We start from the raw sequence: 8,910 nt of genomic DNA, 5'->3' as shown, positions 1-8,910 counted from the left end.
CTCCAGCTTCACGGGATTTCATGGAAGGTATCAGTTTTCATAGAGGGAGGATTTGTCACCCAATGTTAAAGACCAGGTGAGACTCACAGGAGAGGCAGAGCTGAGCAGTAGTTTCTACCCCTCAGTGTTTGTTTGTCGTTCTTCTGTGATGTTCAAATGTCACCACACTCTTCTTCAGGGGTTTCCAAAAGCTTGAACCGATTTTGTACAGTTTTTCAAAATAGGATGTAGAAGAATGTTTCTCTTTGACTGTGTCATTTTTCCTTCTTTGCGTGATTCTGTTTTTCCTGTTTTTGTTTTTGTAGAACTGGGTCAGAATCATAATTTTCCTCTTCGTATCTTTGACAGTAGGTCACGTCTGTTTGTGTGGTTAATGATTGGGCTGGATTGTCCTCATACGTTTGGACAGTTGAGGCACTGGCTTTCCTGGAGAAGAGAGGAGAGGCAGTTAATTACCTGGGGGCAGTTCTGCAGGCGCCTCAACCAGGCTCTCTGCTGCCAGGTGAGGCTTAACCTCAAGTGCCAACAGGAGGCTGGCTAGAGGCTCCCATCATGCTTGGCATCAGGAGATGTTCAGGGAAGAGCTCTTGCTGACTCTATCTTCACCTCTCCTTTCCAGTGGTAAGTTTAGGTGGTGAGCAGTGAGGAGAGCGACCTACCATAGCACTGTTGGAGAAGCAGTAAAAGCTGCCATGCACTTGGTACACATTAGCTCTCCCAGGACTCACAACAGGCTGACAAGTGGGTAGTGCTGTCTTCCATAGTAAATGGGAGGAAGCCGAACCTTTGGGTTGAGCAATTTGTCCAAAGTCACAGAGGCAATTGGTGTTGGAGTAAAGATTCCATCTGAAGTGGTTCTGACTCCAGCAGCCTGTGCTCTCTTCTGGGGATCTTGACATTCTTTTAAAGGAGTCTAGTGATGCTCTTCCAGCCACAAGAGGAGCAGCACTGGGCAGCTTTCCAAGCTGCAGCACGTGGTTCCTCTGTTTCTAATCTGACAGTCAGAGGTTGAAGAATTTAATAATATTCTACAATCGCTTAATGAGAATCTTGACCTGATTTTCTCATTAAGTTTGCATTCTGCTTTGCATCTCAATGCTTTTTTTCTATGCATAAAATTAATCCCAACAATGTACTTAACTTTGTACAGGTGTTCTGTGGCACACCGTAATAGGAAAGTTTAATTTCTCAGTATGAAATGTTACAAAAGGAAGACAAAGACCTGCCACTAGTTGGGAAAACCGTAGATGTGCCTACGCTATGGTCATACCCCAACAAATCCATGGTAAGTTGAAAATATCATACGTTAGAACTGCATTTGTGGCTAAAGATGTAGTTCATTTGGTAGAAAGCATGTTTAACATGCATGAGGCCCTGAGTTCAGTCTACAGCACTCTCTCAACTGGGACTGGTAACTTATGCCTATAATCTTAGCACTCAAGGTGCAAGCATGAGGATCAAAGTTCAAAGTTATTCTTGGCTACATAATAGGTTCGCCTGAACTACATGGGACCCATGTCTCAAAAGGTAACAGTAGCAACAATGAAAGTGAAGTTACATTTATTATACTAAACACACCCAACATCACTTGGCCTGTTTTGTATGAAACATGCCCAGAAGACTTAGCTCATAGTTTGGCAAGATCATCTAGCATATGTTCTTTTTTTATAAGAAGTGTTGAATATGTCATATAATTTGTTAAATATTCAACAGAAAGTAAAAAGCAATTTTAGTTGTAACAGGTCTTTCTTTGGACTGCCAGCTCCCAAATAATGACATGGAGACTTCTTGTTGATATGAATACTTGGCCTTAGGTTAGGTATGTTCTCAACTAGCTCTTTTTTTAAAGCTTAAATTAGCCTGTTTATATTAATCTACCTTCTGCCTCTCCTCCATACTGTATGTCCAACTCTCTCTGCCTCTCGTTGGCAAATTCCTTTCCTCTTAGATTCCCGCCCACCCCTGCCATTTCCTCTTTTCCCCCAGAAGTCCTGCCTATCTTCTCCTACCTAGCTATTGGTCATTCAGCTCTTTATTATACCATTCAGAAGGTGCTGTGGCAGAGACACATCTTCACAGTTTACAAAAAGATTATCCCATAACATTTAGTATTATGCTTTCAGACTATTGTAAGAGTGGGAAAAAAAAAATCCCAAGTTGAATCATTTAAGTTGAGACCCTGTCTGATGATCAGGGACATGTGACTGTCACAGCATATAATATCAAAGGCTTTTAGACCATTGCAATAGGGGCAGAAAGACTGAACTCAACTTTCTCCAAACAAAGGGATGCAGAGTTTTTCAAGATATGGGGTGAGGCAAATCCTAAACCTTTTATCTAATTACTGGCCTTACCTGAAGGAACATTCAGGTAAGGAATCTTGGATCTTCACAACATGTAAGTAAGATACTGAGGACGATCACATCTTATAGAATGGTTATTTGAGAAAGACATTGTTCAGACATCTGCAGATGAAGAAAGAAAACCTAGATATTTCAGATAAACACTCAACCATATCTCTGCAGTATCTATAAGAATCTAAAATGGTCAGTTCACATGCATTGTCCTTGTAATTTCCTCAATAATTTCTTGGATTATATAGAGGTTTTGCTGTTTTTCTTCAATTCTTATTAAATGTGTGATTGCTGAATCATACAGCATCATCTGTTAAAACAGGAACAGCCTCACTCAGAAAAACAAAACAAAACAAAATAAAAAAAACCCACAAAACAAATCCTCTCAGGAATTTGCCACTGGGAAGCTACTTGGAACAGGCAACCAGGCAAGCAGCTGCTTCTTTGTTTTTCTGTCTCTGTCTTGGGGTTCTTTTCTTGTAACCATGCCCACTATCATCAAACTAGTTTTTAGAAGTTTGGTTAAAGCCCTCAAAGCAACCCCACTTTAATCTTTCTTCATTACAAATACTACAGCCCAAGACTTTGAAATAGTAACCAAATATAAAACTATAATGACATAGAAGTAAGTACAAGGACACACGAAACATAAAACAACATGACTACACAGGGTACATTCATGTTCCTATAGTAGCTAATGTATCAAGTCTCCTGGGCTTTGCCCATGGTTTTAGTGATGTTTTTCACACATGAGGCTCTCTCTCTAATCTCATGTCATGTGTCTTCTTACATACCCTTGATTCCACTGAGGCTGGCTCCTCCCTGTGGACATCTGGACTTTCATACTTGAGCATCTCTGTCCAATCCACTCTCTCTTCACTGGGAACATCATCCTTTATCTTTGTTCACACATTTCATTTGTTCTTGTAAGGCTACTTGTTTATCACTTCTTAGAGTTTCTGAGGTCCATAGAATTAGTTGCTTTCCTGTTTCTACAATGCTTTTAATATTAATTAGTATTTTCATTCATACCATATAGTGTTTTGACCCATATCTTCCACCTTTGTTAGACTGGGGCTCCTTGGATTGTATCTTGTTCACTAGTTGCATCCAGCATTTTAAAAAGCATGTAACAGGCTCCTGACATACTCTTTTTAGCAAATACTTATTGAGGAAACCCACATTTTTACTCCAACTAATGTAACTTTGAAGACTTGACCAATTCCTCACCTTGTATTTCAATTTTTGTAGAGTATACATTTAATTGGTATTTTGGAGCTCACCCTCTTTGCACATAAGGCTCCAAAGACTCATAAAGTGAAGTCCTGAGTGCAGACTGAGAATAGAGTGGAGATGTTCACGATAGAATTTGCTTGATCTTAACACAAGACTACGTATTTTGAAAATTCTACCATCCTCTTTCCTCACTGTCATTTTTAGTTTTACTTGATAGTTAGAGACATGCGTTAGCATTATATTTACAGAATTTATACATTTTCTGTTTTTTGTAGTATATAAATCAGACAACAAAACTCCATTCTGTCTTACTCAGATGGTATAAAGGGGAGATAACGTGGTAAGCACAGGACTGGATTCAGGAGCCTGGGCTCAACTCTGGCCCTACATCTGGCTGTGATTCCACCCTCTATCTTTTCACTGTTGTTCTAACTACTATAGAAGAACCTGTTTTCTTAGCTGCTTCTCGCTCCAACCCTAAGAAGACAGTCCAAATTTCTATAAGTACCTGGTTTTCACTTGGAGTATCCTCTATTGAATTGGTTTTGACTCTTTAACCTGGCATTCTTTATCTTTCCACACGATGACAAGAAGTTAAAGATTCAGAAGTAATTCCCTGCATCATAATCAGCTTGCTACATATTACAATATATAAGTAACAGTGTAATATGAAACTGGACATAGATACAGGATTACCAATATTCACTTTTGATATTAAAAATAGTTTTGTATTAGTGTTTGCTAATTAGTAAATTTCTTTACACAGGGTCCTCACTGAAGAGGATTTTTGCTTGGCTAATTTTAAACATACAGAGGCCCTTTTCATGCTGAATGGGACTAGTGCATCTTTCTTTGGCAAAAGTAAATTGTATTAGACAATTAGAGGTTTGTATTCCATTATGTCCTTACCCTAAGTCAACACGTTAAGAATGAATCCTGTGAGAATACTTCAACAATTGATATCTTTCTTTTAGTACAATGCTAAAAAAAGAAATGGTCTTCACTGACAGATTGTGCAACAAACATGAAAATAAATATTTTCCAGGGACTAAAATCTGCTTTGGTGGAACTAAAATTTAAATTACTTGATTTTTCTCTAGGAGTGTGTTTTCTTACAATCAGACTTAATATGTGAAGAAATTTTTTACTTTTAGTGTGGGCAATAGTATTGGTTGAAATATTAAGTCAACTCCACGTAGTTAAAAGGGAGGTTTATTTTGTGGGGTAACTTACAAGTGAAGGGATAGGTTACAGGGTCTGGGAAAGGTGAAGCACAGTCCAGCAGTGTTCTCTGGAGAACTTTGCTCAGTCTATCTCCAGCATCCAGGATCCAGGAACCAAGAGAGCCGGCACATCTGGAACTCAGGTCTTCAGGGTTCCTTTCTTGGCTCTGCCTTTTAGGTGTGACAGTTACCAAAGCCTCAGTGGGGGTGGGATCTTCCAGATCAAAGCTGGAACAGCTACCCACTACACAATAGGCATGGTCATTCTATTGGGTGTTGCCTTATAACATAAGTAATATTGAAGGTAGTGGGAAAGGAAGGATGCATTGCATCAGCAAAGAAAGATTGAAAAGATATGGAAGAGAGGCAAATAAATTTTACAGCTAAGAGATCATTTTTGCAAGGCATATAGTTTATATGGAACAGTAGGAAGAAGAGCAAATTTAAATATTCTTAGAATGAATTTTGTGACTGTTTAATCATTCCAGAAAAGATGAATAATGAAGTCACACAAGTCAAAGGCTTTTGTTGGGCAGGTGTCAAATGAAGAATGTTTACAAAGGCTGTTAGAAAGGAAATGCACTGGCCTTTTGTCAATGCTTTTATTAAAAATCTTGTTATACAGGTACGTTACCTTGACTTACACTGACACCATCGAAATTGGGTTGTTGAAGCATATAGTCTTCCCATGGCTAGTAAGTGAAAAACTCAGTACCAGGCATGGGATACCTCCCTGTGAGTTACTGGTGAGGGGTGTCTTCAAGAAAACATGGGGTATTGCCATTGTTTTTGATTTCCCACCACACTGGATGGTAAGACATTATTGTTGAAGACACCACATACTTTGGTTACAGGACATAGAGGGAATCGTTCTTAAACTGACCAGGAAACTTCTCCTTTCAGGCTAGTTTACACAGAAGGGTGTGTAGAAGGAGCTATGCAGGCTTCTAGGGGGTGGGGAAGATTATACATCAGTGGTTTTACCTAGTGCTAGGCCCTGCAAGATACAGTACCAACTTACTAGGCAAGATATAGTCACTGATACAAAGTGGCATAATTGTTATGTCAGTAACCAACCACCTTCTGAATGTAACTGAGATCTGCTTCATAGGAAGTTGGCACTTGGTACTTTGAACTATGAGTGAGAAAGTCAGAGGCCCTAGGGAGGAACATACTTTATTTTTTCTTCTGAACGGTCATTCATATTGCTTTTTAAGTGTTTATATTTATACACATAGATCTGTGCTGTTATCAGCCTTGATCAGAGAAACTTCTTTTCACAGTGAACAGTGAATGGCTAATGCAGAAACTCACAGCTGACATCTACATCAGCCTCCCCCTGCCCCTGTACCTTGATGAACATCTTAGAAGAAGGGAATGGAGAAAGTGTAAGAGATGGAGGATTGGGAGGAATTCTGTAAAATGCTGTCTTCTTCTGGACATGGCATAGCCATTGCACTCATGAACTCACAGTGACTGTGGTTTACCTGCATTAGACTTGTCCAAGATAAAGCTAGTCAAAACTCCAATATGGATGGGGAAGGGATCCTGAGGCCTGACCTCTGACTGAGGGGCTCTAGTCAATGGCTGCTAGGGGAAGGGGTGAGTCATTTTTTTCTTTGTAGATATGACCTCTGGTAGGTTTTCCATGCCCAGTGGATGACCCCACACCTATGTACATGTAAGAATCATTGGCTGGACTCAGTAGGTTATTAAAAAAGAAGGCATGGAGTTAGGAGAGAGATGTGTTGAGGAGGGTCTAGGGGAAGCTGCAGAAGTGGGGGAGATAGAAATATATTATATACATGTATGAAATTTTTCAAAGAATAAAAAAGAGCATGGCATTAGATGCAGATTGAGGTCAAAATCTTCTAAAAACTACTTATGGACTGAATAACCTATTCTATGGTTTGGTTTGTTCTTTGAAGATTCATGTGTAGTGGGTAGCCATTCCAGCTTGGATCTGGAAGTTCCAACCCCTATTGAGACTCTGGCAACTGTCACGCCTACGAGGCAGGACCAAGGGAGGCATCTGGAGACCCGAGACCTGGATGGGCGAGCGCTCTCTCTGTTCCTGGACCCTAGACAGTGGAGGTCGACTGAGCAGAGTTCCAGAGAACACCGCTCGACTGCGATGCACCTTCCCCAGACCCCTGTAATCTACCTATTCCTTCATTTGTAAGTCACCCACTAAATAAATCTTCCTTTTAACTACGTGGAGTGGCCTTAATAATTTCACCAATATTCATGTACTATAGGGTTGAACGTTTCATGTGTTATAGGTTTGGTCCATAATATAATGACATAGAGTGGTGATAGAGCTGTTAAGAGGTGTGGTCTCTCTGGGTTGTGACAGAGTTGTGACAACCCTTGAAAAGGGATTAATGAGAGTCCCCAAAAGTGATCTAGGTTTCAGAGGAGTGGATCACTTTCCAGGAAAGAAAGTTGTTCTGGCCCCTATCAAGGCTCGCATGTCCCACTGCCATTGTGCCCCCCACTGTGCTGTGATGTTGCCAGGTATCCTTCCCGTGGCATTGGTGCTGCATCATTTGAACTCTCAAGCTAACAGACCTGTAATACACTTTGACATCTTCCTGTTTCAAATGTTGAATTCTTACTCCCCAGTTCTCCAGAACGCTCCTGTGTTTTAAGGAGGCAATTAAGCTGGAGTGCTATCACCAAGGTATTATTCAACATCATAGTGTCCTTATAAGAAGGGGAAATTTGGAAGAAGACAGCAATCGGGAAGGGGTGTTGGGAGAACACAGGAGAAGACAGCAGCCTACAGGCTGAAGGGAGAGAGGCTTCAGAAGAAATCAATCCAGTCTATGCGTCCATGCCAGATTTCTGACCTCTGGTACTGTGAGAAACCTAAGTAGCCCATGGTACTTCATTGTGGCAGCCCTAACAAAGGCGTAACTAACATAAACTTTGAGTCTAGAACTCAAAAGTCTTTGAATGAGGAATCTTGATTCTTTTTTTTGGTAAAAGAATAAAGCTCACTAATATCCTTATGACATTTGTAAGATAAAGATTTTACATCAAGCTTCATTTGGAGGTAGCTAATCATTTGAAGTGCACTGTAATCTGTAGCCATAAATTTCTCCAGTCCCACCTGGCCCCGCAGTCCCACAGCCATTTATGAAATAATCACTCAGAGGCTTAATATTAATTGCAAATTATATGACCTATGGGTCAGACTTCTTGCTAGCTAGCTCTTACAACTTAACTCAACCCATTTATATTAATCTATGTGTTGCCATGTGGCTATGGTGTTACCAGCCTGCTGGCATCTTGTTGCTCCTTCAGTGGCAGGCTGGTATGTCTCTTGGACTCCACCCTTCTTTGGTTCATCTTCAGTTTGAGTGTACTGCCTGCCTATCTTTATCCTGCCCTACCATAGGCCAATGCAGTGTTATTTTTTAACCAATCAGAGCAACACATATTCACAGCATACAGAAAGCTACCCCAAAGCAGTAATCCACCACAGCTGACCTGACAAAGGATTATAATCATAACAAAGATGCAAGGTAAATTAGTTTCCAAGGGCTGCTGAAGTAGGTAACACTCTCAGTTGCTTGAAAGAACTTATGCAGAGTTCTGGGGACTGGAAGTAGTAGGAACCAAGTCTCCTGCCATTTTTCCTTGCTGTTTCCTCACTCCTGGTGAATTTCTCTAGCATTTTCTCCCAGGGTAGTCTCTAACATTCCCTGGTTTCTATTAGCTGCTCAGCTCTGAATTAGTCTTTGCCATCGCATGGCAACTCTCCTCTGTGTGTCTTTCTCTGCACTTAGGAGGGCATCAGGCATATAGGATTAGGTCCCAGCCTTCTCCAGGATGACCTCATATTAACTGATCATTAAAACTGTAATGATCCTATTTCCATATAAGGATACATTCTGAGTTTCTAGGAATTGGGAACATCAACATATAATTTTGTGTGATAGTCAAGCAATAAGAAAGGCTCTGAGCCATGATGGAAAAGAAAAGGAAATTCAAATGATCAACACATTTGTTTTTAGTTTGATTAAATTGATTTAATTAAAGTGTAATTAATAGCTTGTTTTGAATACACTGATAGCCCAAATGGAAAGGAA

The 8,910-nt window shown here is 40.3% G+C and overlaps 1 long non-coding RNA gene across 1 annotated transcript; it reads left to right on the top strand.

The window, feature by feature from the left end:
• Nucleotides 1-462: 462 nt before the first annotated feature.
• On the top strand, nt 463-6,998 carry LOC121829073 (uncharacterized). Its single transcript, XR_006071854.2, has 5 exons — nt 463-621; nt 1,151-1,285; nt 4,357-4,475; nt 6,097-6,201; nt 6,742-6,998. It is a non-coding gene; the product is annotated as an uncharacterized LOC121829073 (long non-coding RNA).
• The last annotated feature ends 1,912 nt before the right edge of the window (nt 6,999-8,910 follow it).

This window comes from Peromyscus maniculatus, chromosome 4 (assembly GCF_049852395.1).
Source record: "Peromyscus maniculatus bairdii isolate BWxNUB_F1_BW_parent chromosome 4, HU_Pman_BW_mat_3.1, whole genome shotgun sequence".
NCBI lineage: Eukaryota > Metazoa > Chordata > Mammalia > Rodentia > Cricetidae > Peromyscus > Peromyscus maniculatus.
This window is presented reverse-complemented; position numbering and strand designations above follow the sequence as displayed.